This window comes from Salmo salar, chromosome ssa11 (assembly GCF_905237065.1).
Source record: "Salmo salar chromosome ssa11, Ssal_v3.1, whole genome shotgun sequence".
Lineage (NCBI taxonomy): Eukaryota > Metazoa > Chordata > Actinopteri > Salmoniformes > Salmonidae > Salmo > Salmo salar.
The window spans coordinates 103,249,218-103,270,024 of record NC_059452.1 but is presented as its reverse complement, the minus strand read 5'-3'; positions in this window follow the sequence as shown (position 1 = coordinate 103,270,024).

Below are 20,807 nucleotides of genomic sequence, written 5' to 3'. Positions count from 1 at the left end.
GTTTTTAGGACTTCAGAGTTACAGTACACTATAAAGACCATAATGTGTAAGTTACTGTAAAAAGAGGTACAATATGTTACTGTAAATTCGAAATAAACTTTGGTTTAACAGTATATTACCGTAAGAAATTACTTCTTTACAGTATGATATGCCAAAGAGCTGAGCACAAAGAGCGCTAACGCAGCCACAAACACCAGCTTCATCCTTGGGTAGTCCCGCTCTCTCCATGGTAGATGATGTGCTGCTGAATGCTGTAAAATAAACCCTCTCTCTCTCTCCATGGTAGATGATCTGCTGCTGAATGCTGTAAAATAAACCCTCTCTCTCTCCATTGTAGATGATGTGCTGCTGAATGCTGTAAAATAAACCCTCTCTCTCTCCATGGTAGATGCTGTATTGTTGAATGCTGTAAAATAAACCCTCTCTCTCCATGGTAGATGATGTGCTGCTGAATGCTGTAAAATAAACCCTCTCTCTCCATGGTAGATGATGTGCTGCTGAATGCTGTAAAATAAACCCTCTCTCTCTCTCCATTGTAGATGATGTGCTGCTGAATGCTGTAAAATAAACCCTCTCTCTCTCTCCATGGTAGATGATGTGCTGCTGAATGCTGTAAAATAAACCCTCTCTCTCTCTCCATGGTAGATGATGTGCTGCTGAATGCTGTAAAATAAACCCTCTCTCTCTCTCCATGGTAGATGATGTGCTGCTGAATGCTGTAAAATAAACCCTCTCTCTCTCTCCATGGTAGATGATGTGCTGCTGAATGCTGTAAAATAAACCCTCTCTCTCTCTCCATGGTAGATGATGTGCTGCTGAATGCTGTAAAATAAACCCTCTCTCTCTCCATTGTAGATGATGTGCTGCTGAATGCTGTAAAATAAACCCTCTCTCTCCATGGTAGATGATGTGCTGCTGAATGCTGTAAAATAAACCCTCTCTCTCTCTCCATGGTAGATGATGTGCTGCTGAATGCTGTAAAATAAACCCTCTCTCTCTCTCCATGGTAGATGATGTGCTGCTGAATGCTGTAAAATAAACCCTCTCTCTCTCTCCATGGTAGATGATGTGCTGCTGAATGCTGTAAAATAAACCCTCTCTCTCTCTCCATTGTAGATGATGTGCTGCTGAATGCTGTAAAATAAACCCTCTATCTCTCTCCATGGTAGATGATGTGCTGCTGAATGCTGTAAAATAAACCCTCTCTCTCCATGGTAGATGATGTGCTGCTGAATGCTGTAAAATAAACCCTCTCTCTCTCTCCATGGTAGATGATGTGCTGCTGAATGGTGTAAAATAAACCCTCTCTCTCTCTCCATGGTAGATGATGTGCTGCTGAATGCTGTAAAATAAACCCTCTCTCTCTCTCCATTGTAGATGATGTGCTGCTGAATGCTGTAAAATAAACCCTCTCTCTCTCTCCATGGTAGATGATGTGCTGCTGAATGCTGTAAAATAAACCCTCTCTCTCTCTCCATGGTAGATGATGTGCTGCTGAATGCTGTAAAATAAACCCTCTCTCTCTCTCCATGGTAGATGATGTGCTGCTGAATGCTGTAAAATAAACCCTCTCTCTCTCCATGGTAGATGATGTGCTGTTGAATGCTGTAAAATAAACCCTCTCTCTCTCTCCGTGGTAGATGATGTGCTGCTGAATGCTGTAACATAGAGCCCCCCCACCTCACCCCCATCGCTCTGCAGTATATGGAAAGCATCATCTGTAGACCTCCTCAGAACTGACATTGAAACCAAGAGAGATGGCCTAGAGAGATATGCCAAGCGAAGGAGAGGGATAAAATATTCAACAAAGGCTTGTTCCTCTCTGTTTCATGTGGAATCGTACGGCTACACAACTACAGTCATGGGCACACACACACACACACACACACACACACACACACACACACACACACACACACACACACACACACACACACACACACACACACACACACACACACACACACACACACACACGCACACGCACATACATGCAGCTCTCCAGCCTCTCTATCCCTTCAGGATTTCTTTGATCCCTCCTTCTCTCCTCTCTCATTGTGTGTGTGTGTGTGTGTGTGTGTGTGTGTGTGTGTGTGTGTGTGTGTGTGTGTGTGTGTGTGTGTGTGTGTGTGTGTGTGTGTGTGTGTGTGTGTGTGTGTGTGTTGTTCGTTCGTTCGTTCGTTCATCTATCCTCTCCCAGTGTGTGTTGGACTGAACTGTCATTGATCTGATTGGGTCTGCATCCCAAATTACACCCTATTCCCTATTTAGTGTGTTACTTTTGCCAAGGTCCCATAGGGGACACTATATGGGGAATAGGGTGCCGTTTGGGACAAAGACTTTGTGTAAGTTCTGAATTAGATGTGCCTCCAAGGCCTGTGGGCTGAGGGCCAGTACTGGAGTGAGGACAGATATTTAATCTCCCTCTCTCTCTCTCTCTCTCTCTCTCTCTCTCTCTCTCTCTCTCTCTCTCTCTCTCTCTCTCTCTCTCTCTCAACCTTTATCTCTCTCTCTATCGCTCTCTCTTTATCTCTCTCTCTCTCTCTCTCTCTCTCTCTCTCTGTCTTTATCTCTCTCTCAACCTTTATCTCTCTCTCTATCGCTCTCTCTTTATCTCTCTCTGTCTCTCTCTATCTCTCTCTGTCTTTATCTCTCTCTATCTTTATCTCTCTCTCTCTTTATCTCTCTCTATGTCTCTCTCTATCTCTCTCTGTCTTTATCTCTCTCTATCTTTATATCTCTCTCTATCTTTATCTCTCTCTCTCTCTTTATCTCTCTCTCTATATATATATCTTTATCTCTCTCTCTCTTTATCTCTCTCTATATATATCATCTCTCTATCTCTATCTCTATCTTTATCTCTCTCTCTATCTTTATCTCTCTCTCTCATCTCTCTCGCTCTCGCTTTATCTCTCTCTATATCTTTATCTCTCTCTCTCTCTCTCTGTATATCTTTCTCTTTCTCTCTGTCTTTCTCTTTCTCTCTATCTTTCTCTCTCTCTCTTCATCTCTAACTCTTTCTCTCAATTTCAATTCAATTAAATTCAATTTGCTTTATTGGCATGACGTAACTGTCACGACTTCTACCGAGGTCGATGCCCCTCCTTGTTCGGGTGGTGCTCGGCGGTCGACGTCACCGGCCTTCTAGCCATCATTGATCAGTTTATCATTATCCATTGGTTTTGTCTTGATTTCCTACACACCTGTTTCCAATCCCATCAATTACATGTTGTGTATTTAACCCTCTGTTTCCCCTCATGTCCTTGTCGGTGACTGTTTTTGTTATGTTACGTGTGTTTCAAATTTGGGGAAATTACACTCTCTAATTGTTTTATACACTGCTCAAAAAAATAAAGGGAACACTAAAATAACACATCCTAGATCTGAATGAATGAAATAATCTTATTAATTACTTTTTTCTTTACATAGTTGAATGTGCTGACAACAAAATCACACAAAAATAATCAAAAATAATAAATCCAATTTATCAACCCATGGAGGTCTGGATTTGGAGTCACACTCAAATTTAAAGTGGAAAACCACACTACAGGCTGATCCAACTTTGATGTAATGTCCTTAAAACAAGTCAAAATGAGACTCAGTAGTGTGTGTGGCCTCCACGTGCCTGTAAGACCTCCCTACAACGCCTGGGCATGCTCCTGATGAGGTGGCGGATGGTCTCCTGAGGGATCTCCTCCCAGACCTGGACTAAAGCATCCGCCAACTCCTGGACAGTCTGTGGTGCAACGTGGCGTTGGTGGATGGAGCGAGACATGATGTCCCAGATGTGCTCAATTGGATTCAGGTCTGGGGAACGGGCGGGCCAGTCCATAGCATCAATGCCTTCCTCTTGCAGGAACTGCTGACACACTCCAGCCACATGAGGTCTAGCATTGTCTTGCATTAGGAGGAACCCAGGGCCAACCGCACCAGCATATGGTCTCACAAGGGGTCTGAGGATCTCATCTCGGTACCTGATGGCAGTCAGGATACCTCTGGCGAGCACATGGAGGGCTGTGCGGCCCCCCAAAGAAATGCCACCCCACACCATGACTGACCCACCGCCAAACCGGTCATGCTGGAGGATGTTGCAGGCAGCAGAATGTTCTCCACGGCGTCTCCAGACTGTCACGTCTGTCACATGTGCTCAGTATGAACCTGCTTTCATCTGTGAAGAGCACAGGACGCCAGTGGCAAATTTGCCAATCTTGGTGTTCTCTGTCAAATGCCAAACGTCCTGCACGGTGTAGGGCTGTAAGCACAACCCCCACCTGTGGACGTCGGGCCCTCATACCACCCTTATGGAGTCTGTTTCTGACCGTTTGAGCAGACACATGCACATTTGTGGACTGCTGGAGGTCATTTTGCAGGGCTCTGGCAGTGCTCCTCCTGCTCCTCCTTGCACAAAGGCGGAGGTAGCGGTCCTGCTGCTGGGTTGTTGCCCTCCTACGGCCTCCTCCACATCTCCTGATGTACTGGCCTGTCTCCTGGTAGAGCCTCCATGCTCTGGACACTACGCTGACAGACACACCAAACCTTCTTTCCACAGCTTGCATTGATGTGCCATCCTGGATGAGCTGCACTACCTGAGCCACTTGTGTGTGTTGTAGACTCTGTCTCATGCTTCCACTAGAGTGAAAGCACCGCCAGCATTCAAAAGTGATCAAAACATCAGCCAGGAAGCATAGGAACTGAGAAGTGGTCTGTGCTTACCACCTGCAGAACCACTACTTTATTGGGGGTGTCTTGCTAATTGCCTATAATTTCCACCTGTTGTCTATTCCATTTGCACAACAGCATGTGAAATTTATTGTCAATCAGTGTTGCTTCCTAAGTGGACAGTTTGATTTCACAGAAGTGTGATTGACTTGGAGTTACATTGTGTTTTTTAAGTGTTCCCTTTATTTTTTTGAGCAGTATATTATTTACATTTATTGAGGAAATGCAGCTCTGTCTCAGGTTCTGCTGTTGTGCAGTGGTTGCACAGCCTTTCCTTCACAGGGAACCAGGTTTTCCTGTCTGCCTTTCTCAATAGCAAGGCTGTGCTCACTGAGCCTGTACGTTGTCAAGGTTTTGATCAGTAACCTTGGTCAAATAGTTAGCCACGGTGTACTGTGCAATGTACTTTTGTTTTGACTGTGTAATTTGTTTTATTCTGATTGATTGGATGTTCCGGTCCTGAGGTTTCAGTGTGTTAGTAGAACAGGTTTGTGAACTCAGCCCCAGGACCAGCTGGATGAGGGGACTCTTTTCTTTGCTCAGCTCTTGGCATTGCAGGGCTTGGTAATGATGTGAGAGAGGGTCACTGTATTTTAGATGTTTCCAAAATGTAATTGCTCTTTTTGAGTTTTTATTATTAGTGGATATTGGCCTAATTCTGCCCTGCATGCATTGTTTGTAGTTTTCCTCTGGACACGTAGGAGAATCTTACAGAACTCTGCATGCAGGGTTTCAATGGGGTGTTTGTCCCATTTGGTGAAATCTTGTTCTGTGGACCCCACACCTCACTGCCATAAACTGCAATTGGTTCAATGACACATTCAGTTAGTTTTAGCCAAATTTTAATAGGTATTTCAATTTGAATTGTTTTTTTAATGGCGTAGAATGCCTTGCGTGCTTTCTCTCTCAGTTCATTCACTGCATCATTAAGGTGTCCAGTTGAGCTTATTTTTAAACCTAAGTAATTGTAGTGTGTGCAGTACTCTATATATTTAAACACTCTATTATGTCTTTCTCTTTCTCTAACAGCAAGAAACCAGTGTGTGTGTGTGTGTGTGTGTGTGTGTGTGTGTGTGTGTGTGTGTGTGTGTGTGTGTGTGTGTGTGTGTGTGTGTGTGTGTGTGTGTGTACGTGAATGCTTTGCCTACCCCCTTACTATCCCTTAGCTACACTGTAAGACTTTCCTGTAATTTTAACAGTAAAACACTGTAGAATGCGCCGGAAAATACCAATTAAATGTGTTTCACCGCATTAATGCTGTAGATTTCACTGCATTATGGGTAAAATGCATTAGTGAGAATGCTGTACCCCACAGAATACAATACCATACAGTGTTTATGGAGCACCAAAACCTTTTGAACACTCAAGGGGGCATGGTATTGTTGTTTCTGGTTTATTAACATACGTTGAGGCGTATCTTGTAAGAGCCTATATGATCTGTGGTAGTAGTTCCCTATCAATTTAATTGTAATGAAGACGATGGGAGACAGAGAGCTGGTTTCAAGCGCAGAGTGCACCAGGTGTTTAATTAGTAAAGGACCACAGGAGGAGGCAGGTAGCTGGGTCCAGGGACAGGCAGAAGGTCAAACACAGGGGGCTCCAAAAAGGTAACAGTACAGGCAGGGAAAAGGCTAATAATGTTGTCCGGGAGATCAGGCAAGAGGTTGACGACAGGAAATCCAATAGGTTAAAGTACAGGCAGGGAATACGCAAAAAGGTGTCGTTAGTGAGGATGGCCAAAAACGACGATACACAGGAGGACTAATATGGAAATAAACAGAGCCCTGAATAGAAAGTGTAACGAAACAAACAATACCTCACAATGATGGTGTGCAAAGATCTGAACTAAATAGTGTGTGTAAATGACATACAGGTGTGTGAACAGGTGATCAGAATTCAGGTGATTGGGCTCTGGAGAGAGTGAGCTGCGTTCAGGGGATCTATGTGTTTGATAGTGTGAGCAGGAAGCAGACGTTACGTTAATGTGTAATAGTGGACAGATCAGAGTCGTAGCAAGTCTCAAACCTTTAATGGTTGAGTGTCTAGCCTTTTGATCTGTTTAGTCGCTGTCAGTTTAGAAGCCTTTGTTAAGACCTTAAGGTTTCTAAAGTGACATGAAATACCAGAATATCAGTTGGTATGCTGCAATATTTATTTTTATTTAACCTTTATTTTGACAGGAAGTGAATGCTGAAACCAAGTTCTCTTTATTTAGACAGGGAGTCAATGCTGAGACCAAGGTGTCTTTTCCAGATGAGCCCTGTATTGCACCACAATGCGCAATACAATAAACACATCAAACTACACATTCATACATACATTAAAATACACGTTATTATACACAACAACAATGTAGGAAAAGCGAGACACAATCATAAAAAACAGACACATTAAGCAGATGGGAAGGTATCTCCAGAGTTCTCCATCCCTGAGTTCCGGTAGCCTCATCTATAGGTTAACAATAAGTTAAGGTATGGGGCAGAAGGTTATGAAAGAGGGTTTTATAGACAAAAGAACTGACCGCATCGATCTACGAAACTTCAAGGAGGGCTTTCCTACTTTCTGATACAAAATGTGTACTGAACCTATCGCCCGTAATAAAGTGCAATGACAAACTACGTCCAATGGCTTCAATATAGTCATATAGATGACATCACCATAGTAATATAGATGACATCACCATAGTCATATAGATGACATCACCATAGTAATATAGATGACATCACCATAGTCATATAGATTACATCACCATAGTAATATAGATGACATCACCATAGTCATATAGATGACATCACCATAGTAATATAGATGACATCACCATAGTCATATAGATTACATCACCATAGTAATATAGATGACATCACCATAGTCATATAGATGACATCACCATAGTCATATAGATGACATCACCATAGTCATATAGATGACATCACCATAGTCATATAGATGACATCACCATAGTAATATAGATGACATCACCATAGTCATATAGATGACATCACCATAGTAATATAGATGACATCACCATAGTCATACAGATGACATCACCATAGTCACACAGATGACATCACCATAGTCACATAGATGACATCACCATAGTCACATAGATGACATCACCATAGTCACATAGATGACATCACCATAGTCACATAGATGACATCACCATAGTCATATATATGACATCACCATAGTCACATAGATGACATCACCATAGTCACATAGATGACATCACCATAGTCACATAGATGACATCACCATAGTCACATAGATGACATCACCATAGTCACATAGATGACATCACCATAGTTATATAGATGACATCACCATAGTCACATAGATGACATCACCGTTGCCATATAGATGACATCACCGTAGTCACATAGATGACATCACCATTGTCATATAGATGACATCACCATAGTCACATAGATGACATCACCATAGTCACATAGATGACATCACCATAGTCATATAGATGACATCACCATAGTCACATAGATGACATCACCATAGTCACATAGATGACATCACCATAGTCACATAGATGACATCACCATAGTCACATAGATGACATCACCATAGTCACATAGATGACATCACCATAGTCACATAGATGACATCACCGTAGTCATATAGATGACATCACCATAGTCACATAGATGACATCACCATAGTCACATAGATGACATCACCATAGTCACATAGATGACATCACCATAGTCACATAGATGACATCACCATAGTCACATAGATGACATCACCGTTGTCATATAGATGACATCACCGTAGTCACATAGACGACATCACCATAGTCACATAGATGACATCACCGTAGTCATATAGATGACATCACCATAGTCACATAGATGACATCACCGTTGCCATATAGATGACATCACCGTAGTCACATAGACGACATCACCATAGTCATAGATGACATCACCGTAGTCATATAGATGACATCACCATAGTCACATAGATGACATCACCATAATCAATAACCAGAATGAGTGTTGACAGAATGATTTGTTTTCTGCTTTTTAATGAATATACATGGCCTGTTGCAATACAAGAAGCTAATTTAATTTTAATTTCTTAACTAACTTATCAACATGCTTTTTGAAAGATCGCTTCTCGTCAATTCAGCTGCCCAGATATTTATAAGCGGGGACACGGTCAACGAGGACACCATCCAAAGTACGTACGAATAAATCATCAGATATATACTTATGTGACTTGTAAAATAACATGTACTTAATTGTTACCTGCATTAAGTACTAATTTCAGTTTAACAAAGGCAGATTGATAATTATAGTCTCTTCATAATTATAGGAAGGATCCTCGTTAATCTGTTTGGTATCTCTAATACATGCGGTAGGACAGTGATCACTGGTGGGGGCCATTTTGTCCGAATTTTGTATTTTGGCTTATGGCCACATCTATAATGGCGCGTTTTGGAATTCTAACCACTTTAATAAACATTGTGTGTTTGTCTTGTAAGTGGCTGTATTATCTGATAGTTGTTCCCTGAAAATGTAATGTATATGTATATAGGGGGATAGATCAGAGGTCTTGAACCTTGAATATTTATCCGTGTCTGAGTCAATGATAACCAGGTTATATACAGGAAGTACCAGGTAATAACTTGGCTGTATACAAGGGGTATCAGTACTGAGTCAATGATAACCAGGTTATATACAGGAAGTACCAGGTAATAACTTGGCTGTATACAAGGTGTATCAGTACTGAGTCAATGATAACCAGGTTATAATACAGGAAGTACCAGGTAATAACTTGGCTGTATACAAGGGGTATCAGTACTGAGTCAATGATAACCAGGTTATATACAGGAAGTACCAGGTAATAACTTGGCTGTATACAAGGGGTATCAGTACTGAGTCAATGATAACCAGGTTATATACAGGAAGTACCAGGTAATAACTTGGCTGTATACAAGGGGTATCAGTACTGAGTCAATGATAACCAGGTTATATACAGGAAGTACCAGGTAATAACTTGGCTGTATACAAGGGGTATCAGTACTGAGTCAATGTGCAGGGGAACGAGGTAGTTGAGGTAGATACAGTGGGGAGAACAAGTATTTGATACACTGCCGATTTTGCAGGTTTTCCTACTTACAAAGCATGTAGAGCATGTAAAAATCCAGAAAATCACATTGTATGATATTTAAGTAATTAATTTGCATTTTATTGCAATATTAAGTTCTGCTTTTCTGATGTATCAAATACTTATGTCATGCAATAAAATGTAAATGAACTACCCTCTGTACTGCCTTGCGGTCAGATACCAAGCGGTGATGCAGCCAGTTAAAATGCTCTCAATGGTGCAGCTGTAGAACTTTTTGAGGATCTGAGGGCCCATGCCAAATATTTTCAGCCTCCTGAGGGGGAATAGGTGTTGTCGTGCCCTCTTCACAACTGTCTTGGTGTGTTTGGACCATGATAGTTCGGAAGTGATGTGGACACCAAGGAACTTGAAACTCTTGACTCGCTCCACTTCAGCCCCGTCAATGTTAATGAGGGCCTGTTCAGCCCTCCTTTTCCTACAGTCCACGATCAGCTCCTTTGTCTTGCTCACTTTGAGAGAGAGAGGTTGTTGTCCTGGCACCACACTGCCAGGTCTCTGACCTCCTCCCTATAGGCTGTCTCATCATCGTCGGTGATCAGGCCTACCACTGTTGTGTCCTCACCAAACTTAATGATGGTGTTGGAGTCGTGCTTGGCCACGCAGTCGTGGGTGAACAGGGAGAACAGGAGAGGACTTAGCACGCACCCCTGAGAGGCCCCTGTGTTGAGGATCAGCGTAGCAGATGTGTTGTTGCCTACTCTTACCATCTGGGGGCGGCCCATCAGGAAGTCCAGGATCCAGTTGCAAAGGGAGATGTTTAGTCCCTGGGTCCTTAGCTTAGTGATGAGCTTTGTGGGCGCTATGGTGTTGAACGCTGAGCTGTAATCAATGAACAACATTCTTAAATAGGTATTCCTTTTGTCCAGGTGGGAAAGGGCAGAGTGGAGTGCGATTGAGATTGCGTCATCTGTGGATCTGCTGGGGCGGAATGCGAATTGGAGTGGGTCTAGGGTTTCCGGCATGATGGTGTTGATGTGAGCCATGACCAGCCTTTCAAAGCACTTCATGGCTACTGACATGAGTGCTAAGCGGTGGTAATCATTTCGGCAGGTTACCTTTGCTTTCTTGGGCAAAGGAACTACGGTGGTCTGTTTGAAACATGTAGGTAAGAGGTTGAAAATGTCAGTGAAGACACTTGCCAGTTGGTCCGTGCATGCTTTGAGTACATGTCCTGGTAATCCATCTGGCCCAGTGGCTTTGTGAATGTTGACCTGTTTAAAGGTCTTGCTCACATCGGCTACAGAGAGCGTGATCACACAGTCGTCCGGAACAGCTGGTGCTCTCATGCATGGTTTAGAGATATAAGATACTGTATCTTGTTGTTGCCTTAACTACAGCAACATTTCTAGTAATGGTTACAGAAACAATTTGCTGACTCTGACTGTGATATGTGTTGTTTTTGCTGACTATGACTGTGATATGTGTTGTTTTTACTGTGAAGTAGGAACAGAGGAAAACACTTGCGGAGAGGTACCTGTTCCAACACAATGACAACCTATGATATAATATAAACCTACCTGTTTCTACATAATGAGAACATTTAAATGTTGTAGAAACTTGTAGCAAAATGCATGGTATTGATTGCAGAAGATAATAGACTGGCATGACTCTACCACAACAGGGAACTCTCCTCACAGTTTTCAGCATAATGGAAGACGCGACTCCATGTACTGGCATTACTTTACCACTAGAGGGAGTGCTCCTCACAGTATTCAGCATAATGGAAGACGTGACTCCATCACTAAAGAGAATGCTCCTATACCAACTGTTGTCACTTCATTGTTACTGGTTACTTTTCTTTTTCCATCCTTTGCTGTCTTCCTACCCTTCAATAGAGCTCCATTTGTTAGAGAGAGAGAGAGAGAGAACGAGAGAGAGAGAGAGAGAGAGTGAGAGAGACAGGGAGGGAGACAGGGAGAGAGAGAGAGAGACAGAGAGAGAGACAGGGAGAGAGAGATAGAGAGAGTAACCTGTAGAAGACTCCCCTAAGCAAGCTGTTCCTGGGGATCTGTTCATAAACACAATCAGAATAGCTGACAACCATTACTGACCCAAAATTAAGGAAAGCTTTGACTAAGTAGGGGCTCAGTGAGCATTGCTTTGCTATTGAGAGAGGCCGCCGTTGGAAGACAGGCTATGTTCACACTGCCCACAAAATGAGGTGGAAACTGAGCTGCACTTCCTAACTATAATGGGGGCGGCAGGTAGTCTATTGGTTAGAGCGTTGGGCCAGTCACCGAAAGTTTGACTCACCCTGAGTTGACAAGGTAAAAATCTGTCGTTCTGCACCTGAACAACGCCGTTAACCCACTGTTATTGGAAATAATAATTTGTCCTTAACTGACTTGCCTAAGTAAAGAAAACATTAGAGACACATATTTCCCTCAGATTACACAGATCCACAAAGAATTTGAAAACAAATCCAATTTTGATAAACTCTGATATCTACAGGGTGAAATACCACAGTGTGACCTGTTGCCACATGAAAAGGGGCAACCAGTGAAGAACAAACGCCATTGTAAATACAACCCATAGTTATGTTTATTTATTTTCCCTTTTTGTAGTCTAACTATTTGCACATTGTTACAATGCTGTATATTGACATAATATGACATTTCAAATGTCTTAATTTATGAGTGTAATGTTTACTGTTTATTTTTATTGTTTATTTTGCTTTTGTTTATTATCTATTTCACTTGCTTTGGCAAGGTAAACATATGTTTCCCATGCCAAAAAAAGCCCCTTGAATTGAATTTAATTGAGAGAGAGAGAGAGAGAGAGAAAAAGAGAGAGCAAGAGAGAGACCCTTACTGAAAAACCACATCATTTCACATGTAAAATGTGGGTTTGGAACACTTTCACATGACCTTTCACAAGTGATGATATTTCACTATGAAGATTAACATGAATATTTTTTCACAGGTAATGCCCTGCAAACAACATGTTGTCATTAGGATGTCCCTGGAACACCACACAGTTCTCAACTTGCATATTATTTATTTTTCAACATGGGATTTCACCTGGGATTTGAACTCACAACCTCTTGGTTCACAGCATTCTGAACTTCCTGCTACATCAACACGTCTGTGTCACTAACTGATTTCAACTGTATTCCTCCACTTTGGACTTTAAAGTAACTCTCAGGTTTGTTAAAAATACACAGAAGAAAAACGATTTATATTTTTCATAATGAATCAGGAGTAACATTAAAGAAGAATAAGACAACTATACAGAAACCCCCTCAAATCAATGACGAGAGAATAGTCAGATTAACACAAGGCCAAAATAGCAGTACAGATGGTGGTCTTTCGCTAAGTGCAGAGATGTATTATAGGTAATGGAATGTGTAAGGGACTTCTCAGACTGCTAAAGTCTTTGTGGCACAGCAGAAAGATTAGCTTTCACCAAACCCAGAGGTTGTGAGTTCAAATCCCAGGCTGGGGTCATATTAAGAAGCCAGTGCTAAGTGATCATGTCAAATGGAATTGTAATGATTAAACATGTTTACAGTCTTTTAGTTGAACAATTTACCTTAAAACCCCCATATAATTTCATTGCTTCCCTAAAAAAAAAAAAAACGTGAAATGTATTAGTCGCATTTTCACATGTGATTGTAGCTGTTTTTACATGTTGAGCTCAAATGTGAAAACAAAAGAGTCATGTGAGGTGAGTTGTTCACATGTGAAACCACCTTTTCACATGAGGAGAATAACATGTTTTCACCTTACATTCTGAATTGCAGATTCACGTGACAGTTGTAGTTTCACATGTGAAAAACCTTCACGTCAAAATCGAATTTGCCTTTTCACATGTGGAAAAATGTTCAAATGTGAAAATCCAGCTCTGACGTGGAATTACATTTTCTCATGTGAAAAACTTTCACATGTGAACATCGAAATCTCGTGTGGAATTTCATTTTCACATGTGAAAAACATTCACATGAAAAACATGAAAACATTCACATGTGAAAATTGAATTTGCAATTTTACATGTGAAAACCTTTCAAATGTTGTAACGTGTAGTTTCATTGTATCACATGTTGAAATGTTGTATTTCCATGTCACATTTATTTCACATGAGATCATGTTCTCACATGTGATCAAATGTTTTCACATGTGTAGTTTAATGTTATCACATTTTTATTTTACATGTTGTCACATTTTATCACATTAAATTCACATAAAATCATGTGAAATTCATGTTTTTTCCCTAAGGGGAGAGACAGATGAGATAAGTGTAGATTAATGTTATTATATTATTCATATTATTATTAGTGTTATGAGAGCCAGAAGCACTTCCTCTCCCTTAGCTGGAGTTTCTTTCATTTTGCTCTGGCCTGACCGAGAGAGGGGGGAGAGGGAGGACAAGATATAGACAGAAGAGAGATGGAGGAGAGAGGGAAGAGAGAGGTTAGAGAGGGAGGACAAGAAAGAGACAGAACATAGATGGAAGAAAGAGGGAAGAGAAGTAGGGAGAGGAGAGGAAGTGCCTGGTCTGAAGCCAGAGTTGAGGAGAGAGGGGGAGAGAGATTCAGGAGAGAGGGAAGCAGGGTGAGAAGAGGAAGTGCCTGGTCTGAAGCCAGAGTTGAGGAGAGAGGGGGAGAGAGATTCAGGAGAGAGGGAAGCAGGGTGAGAAGAGGAAGCGCCTGGTCTGAAGCCAGAGTTGAGGAGAGAGGGGGAGAGAGATTCAGGAGAGAGGGAAGCAGGGTGAGAAGAGGAAGTGCCTGGTCTGAAGCCAGAGTTGAGGAGAGAGGGGGAGAGAGATTCAGGAGAGAGGGAAGCAGGGTGAGAAGAGGAAGTGCCTGGTCTGAAGCCAGAGTTGAGGAGAGAGGGGGAGAGAGATTCAGGAGAGAGGGAAGCAGGGTGAGAAGAGGAAGTGCCTGGTCTGAAGCCAGAGTTGAGGAGAGAGGGGGAGAGAGATTCAGGAGAGAGAGAAGCAGGGTGAGAAGAGGAAGTGCCTGGTCTGAAGCCAGAGTTGAGGAGAGAGGGGGAGAGATTCAGGAGAGAGGGAAGCAGGGTGAGAAGAGGAAGTGCCTGGTCTGAAGCCAGAGTCGAGGAGAGAGGGGGAGTGGGGAGCTGGGGAGATGGGTGAAGAGAGGGAGAGGGCTTGCTGGGGGGGATAGGTGTTAGAGGTTAGAAGTGTGAAGTGTGAAAATACTGTGAGGGTGTGACTGGCTGACTGTCAGCTGTCAAATTACCATCATTTACTGGTTGGCTTGCACAGGTCAAAGGGTTTTGAGTCGCCCCAGTTCATATGTGTGTGTGTGTGTGTGTGTGTGTGTGTGTGTGTGTGTGTGTGTGTGTGTGTGTGTGTGTGTGTGTGTGTGTGTGTGTGTGCGCCGCTGGCCATGCATGCCTGAATCTGTGTTTGGCTTCAGTCAACATTTTTGACTGCCCTCAGGGCAGGTACTGCACACAGGTGTGGACTGCAGCCTGACTGTAACAAGGCTTATCTCTGTCTGGGTTCCTCACACTCATCTACCTTTAAACTCATGGGTCCTGGGTCATGTTACTGGGTCCTCTTACTGGGTCCTCTTACTGGGTCCTTTAACTGGGTCCTGTTGCTCCATCACTGCCACGTATATCAGTGGTTCTGTAACCGCTCCTCAGGGACCTTCACAATTGGGTTGTATACCTGAACTAGCTCACCTAGCTCTGGAACAGATCAAATACATGGAACGGCTGGGGGTCCTCAGGAGAGGTTGGAGAAACACTGACTTACAGAGGTGGATATCCATAGATGATGGTGTCTTGGCACTGTGTGCTCACTGCAGTCCGTCCTGAGAGATGGTGGTGAGGAGGATCAGGAGGGGGAGAGGAGAGAGGAGAGAGGGTTATAGAAGGTAACAGACAGGAAGGAAAGGAGGAAGAGGAAGAGAGGGACAGAGGGTAACAGAAGGGGTAACAGACAGGAAGGAAAGGAAAGGAGGAAGAGGAAGAGAGGGACAGAGGGTTATAGAAGGGGTAACAGACAAGAAGGAAAAGGGGAAGAAGAAGAGAGGGACAGAGGGTATTAGAAGGGGTAACAGAGAGGAAGGAAAGGGGAGAGAGAGAGGAAGAGAGGGACAGAGGGTATTAGAAGGGGTAAGAGAGGAAGGAAAGGGGGAAGAGAGAGAGTGGAAGAGATGGACAGAGGGTTATAGAAGGGTAACAGACAGGAAGGAAAGGGGGAAGAGGAAGAGAGGGACAGAGGGTTAAAGAAGGGTAACAGAGAGGAAGGAAAGGGGAAGAGAGAGAGGAAGAGAGGGACAGAGGGTTAAAGAAGGGTAACAGACAGGAAGGAAAGGGGGAAGAGAGAGAGGAAGAGAGAGACAATGGTCTCAATGGGACTCCTTGCTAAACAGACTGCGACAGCTTCACTTCTGGTGTTGAGGTAACCTACAGTGAAACAGACTGCGACTAGGGCTGTTACTGTGAACGTATTACCTGAGTTATGACTGCAGTCAAATTCCACGTGACTCCTAGGCTTCTCCAAAACTGCGCTCTGATGCCGCTAATGGTCATGGGATGCAGCATACCATCCTGCATCCCGCTGAAGCGAAGCAGGGTTGGGCCTGGGTGGTCCCTGGATGGGAGACCAGATGCTGCTGGAAGTGGTGTTGGAGGGCCAGTAGGAGGCACTCTTTCCTCTGGTCTAAAAAAAATATCCCAATCCCCCAGTGTAGTTATTGGGGACATTGCCCTGTGTAGGGTGCTGTCTTTCGGATGGGATGTTAAATGGGTGTCCTGACTCTCTGTGGTCATTAAAGATCCCATGGCACTTATTGTAAGAGTAGGGGTGTGAACCCTGGTGTCCTGGCTAAATTCCCAAGTGGTCCCTCATACCATCATGGTTACCTCATCATCCCCAGCTTACAATTGGCTCATTCATCCCCCTCCTCTCCCCTGTAACTATTCCCCAGGTCGTTGCTGTAAATGAGAATGTGTTCTCAGTCAACTGACCTGGTAAAATAAGGGTTCAAATAAAATAAGTTAATAGCCTACTAAACATGCTAATGGCCAGGTACTCATCGCTGTATTGTCACTGTGACGCAATCTAAAATCAAATCGAACACTACATGAGAGCCAATGTTGCCCAACATTTCTATAGGCTATGCAATTGCATGAGAAAACAGAGTTTTGATGGCCTCTATTAAAAAGAGGAGGAACCCATCAGCTTTCTATAGGCTAGGCCTACTATATTTATTTCCTAATATTAAACACGTTGCTTCGCTATACAACCGGAGTAGCCTACTTTCCTGGCATGAAAATGAACCGTGGGAAAAGCCTCCTTCATTTCCCCTGCCCCTGTTCCGTAACCTGGTAAATCCGAGACACTCCATTTAGTATGATATGTTACATTTGGTATGGCTACATAGGACAGATGGTTACTTAAGGCAAAATTGAAAGAAGGGTGGTTGGCTGGGGTGAATTGGTAGGTGTGTAACGCAAACGTCTATCAAACTAATGGTTGCGAGTGTCACGCCCTGACCTGAGAGAGCCGTTTTTCTCTGTTTGGTTAGGTCAGGGTGTGACATGGGGTGGGCATTCTATGTGTCATATTTCTATGTTGTTGTTTTTCTTTGATTGGCCTAGTATGGTTTCCAATCAGAGGCAGCTGTCTATCGTTGTCTCTGATTGGGAATCATACTTAGGCAGCCCTTTTTCCCTCCTTCAGTTGTGGGATCTTGTTTTTGTACAGCTCAGTTTAGCCTGCAGAACGTGACGGTCGTTTTCTGTTGTTTATTGTTTTGATTTAGTGTTCTGAGTTAAAAAAATAAATTTATCATGAGCACTCACCACGCTGCACCTTGGTCTACTCCTTTTGACGATTGTCACAGCGAGTTCACGGACAACTTTAGCAATTTAGCTTTTTACCTAGTTTGCATCTACTTAGTATGCTAGCACGTTAGCTAACCCTTCCCCTAACCTTAACCCTTTAATCTAACTCCCAAACTTAAACCTAACACCTAGCCTAGCTAATGTTAGCGAGCTAGCTAACATTAGCCACCTAGCTAGAATTCGTAACATTACACGTTTTTTGCAGATTTGTAACATATCGTACGTTTCGCAAATTCGTAACATATAATATGAATTGTAATTCGTAACATATCATATGTAATGTGTGAAGGACATTCACAAATTAATACATTCCATAATATACTTAACAGTGTCTCGGATTTACCTGTATAATAATACAAAATGCTCTGAGACCAGGTTGTGTTCTGACAGGTGCATGACAATGGCCCATTCTAAATCAAAACTAATTTCACACATTATTTAATACAGTATATGTGACTCACCACCTGGATTCTGTCTTATGTAGCAACATTTGAACTTCTGATTTTTACAATGGATGTAAGTAACGACTCAGAGCTACAAAATGGTATATCATACACTGCATTTGTTGAAACAATGGGAAAGTTATTCTGCTTTGAAAGTTGATCAACTTGTAAACTCACTTTTGAGAAAACTGTCTTTCAATGTTTTGGTACTGCTGTTGGAGAGCCCTTCTTTGTCTACACCCATTCAGCATTGTTCACAGCCTTTTAATCCTTAGCCCCACCCATCTCTTTAAGGGTTGATCTGTGCATTCTGTACTAACTTGCCAGCTACTTCCAGACATCTAAGAGAGAGAGAGAGAGAACAGCTCACTGAACATTACTCGCCATATCGCTTTATCTGAGGTTTCGCGTTCAGAGCGCACACTGGACGCTCTGGCCAATAAGTAGGTTTTGTTCCGAAAGCTCTGACCTCACAACTACAGTCAAGCGCCCAAGCTAACTGGCTAACATTGGCCAGCTACTTCCAGACACATAATGAGAGAACACTCCACTCTGACCGTTTTCCTCACCCTAGCAGAGCTGGTTAGGCTTTTTTCATGTTATCCAGAGTGTTGGTGACTGTAACTGTGCTGCTGGCAACAATTGAATTACGCTTTGATGCCAACGTTTACTCACACCGAACATATTCAACGGGTGTTGAGCGTTCAAAAATGTATAAGTTATTCTGCACTCTGGCACACTAAGACGAGAGTCTTTTGTTTAGAAATGTAGCTAGATATATAGCTAGGTAAACAATGAATCCCAAAGCATGACTTAACGTTAGTTAGCGACCCAGCCAGCTAACATTAGCTAGCTAACAGTACACTTGAAATGAATCCACTTTCTGTCAAAATTAGAAACGTGTAATATCTGAAAATCTTACAAGTATACATCATGGTTGGACTCGTCTCCTGTCTGATGCCATGCATGGTTGCCCTTAGTTTGACGATGTAATCCAGACTGGTGTTTTCTCCATCTCCTTAGCTATCATACTCGAATTCCACTGATTTCAAAACTCGGTCCTCCAGAAAGTGGAGATCATACACATAACGTTAGCTAGCGAGCCAGCCAGCTAACGTTAGCTAGCTAACAGTACACTTTAACTTCACATTAGGTTTATGCAGTTTTACTATGCAGTACTTTTCTTTTTAAAGCCATGTTCGACACGATTACCTAGACATACTGACCAGCTCCAATAGACAGACATGTGCTATATGGTAGACCAATCCAAACTCATCTCTCGGCATGTCCAGCCCACTCATTATCTCAGCCAATCTTGGCAGGCGGGAAGGTTGCTCGCTTTTTCTGTGGGTAAACCAACCAGGCTCGAAATGTAACAATGTTCTTTGTATTTACAGATGTTATACAAGTTTGATATTAAGGCACAAGAAAGTTCACATGTCCGAGAAGGCATTACGTTCAAACAGCTCTCCCGTGAAGTCGTGACTTGCGACATAAGCCTAGTTTCCTGAATCGGGTCACATATTGTAAAGACAAGATGAAATTGAGAATAGTCTGATGGGTGACAATATGATCACTTGTGCATGATGTACTATTAGCTGTACGGGCTGTATCTCAATCCACTGCATCCTCCTATGTCACCCTTCTGCATCTGCGGTGGAAAGTGGTAGAGTTACAGCGCTGTTTGATCAGACCAGGAGCCCCCCCCCCCCCCACACACACAAACAAAAAAAGATTTGCAGTCAACCGAAACGTTTAGGCTACAAACGAATATGACCCCACTGAAAGGGGAGATGCTCACAAACACGATGGTGTTCTCCGTTTTGCTCCACAACCCCCACAAGTGTCATGGGACTAGTCTGAATGTAACCCTATACAAATTAATGGAAGAATGGAGGTAATTTTGTGGAAACAAAAATAAAGGGTTAAATATGTGTAAAAACAAACAGTAGCCTACAGTTAAACAGACCACTGCAGCTTCCCTTCTGGTGTTGAGGTAACCTACAGTTAAACAGACCACTGCAGCTTCCCTTCTGGTGTTGAGGTAACCTACAGTTAAACAGACCGTTACAGCTTCACTTCTGGTGTTGAGGTAACCTACAGTTAAACAGACCGTTACAGCTTCCCTTCTGGTGTTGAGGTAACCTACAGTTAAACAGACCACTGCAGCTTCCCTTCTGGTGTTGAGGTAACCTACAGTTAAACAGACCGTTCCAGCTTCACTTCTGGTGTTGAGGTAACCTACAGTTAAACAGACCACTGCAGCTTCCCTTCTGGTGTTGAGGTAACCTACAGTTAAACAGACCGTTACAGCTTCACTTCTGGTGTTGAGGTAACCTACAGTTAAACAGACCACTGCAGCTTCCCTTCTGGTGTTGAGGTAACCTACAGTTAAACAGACCGTTACAGCTTCACTTCTGGTGTTGAGGTAACCTACAGTTAAACAGACCGTTACAGCTTCACTTCTGGTGTTGAGGTAACCTACAGTTAAACAGACCGTTACAGCTTCACTTCTGGTGTTGAGGTAACCTACAGTTAAACAGACCACTGCAGCTTCCCTTCTGGTGTTGAGGTAACCTACAGTTAAACAGACCACTGCAGCTTCCCTTCTGGTGTTGAGGTAACCTACAGTTAAACAGACCGTTCCAGCTTCACTTCTGGTGTTGAGGTAACCTTG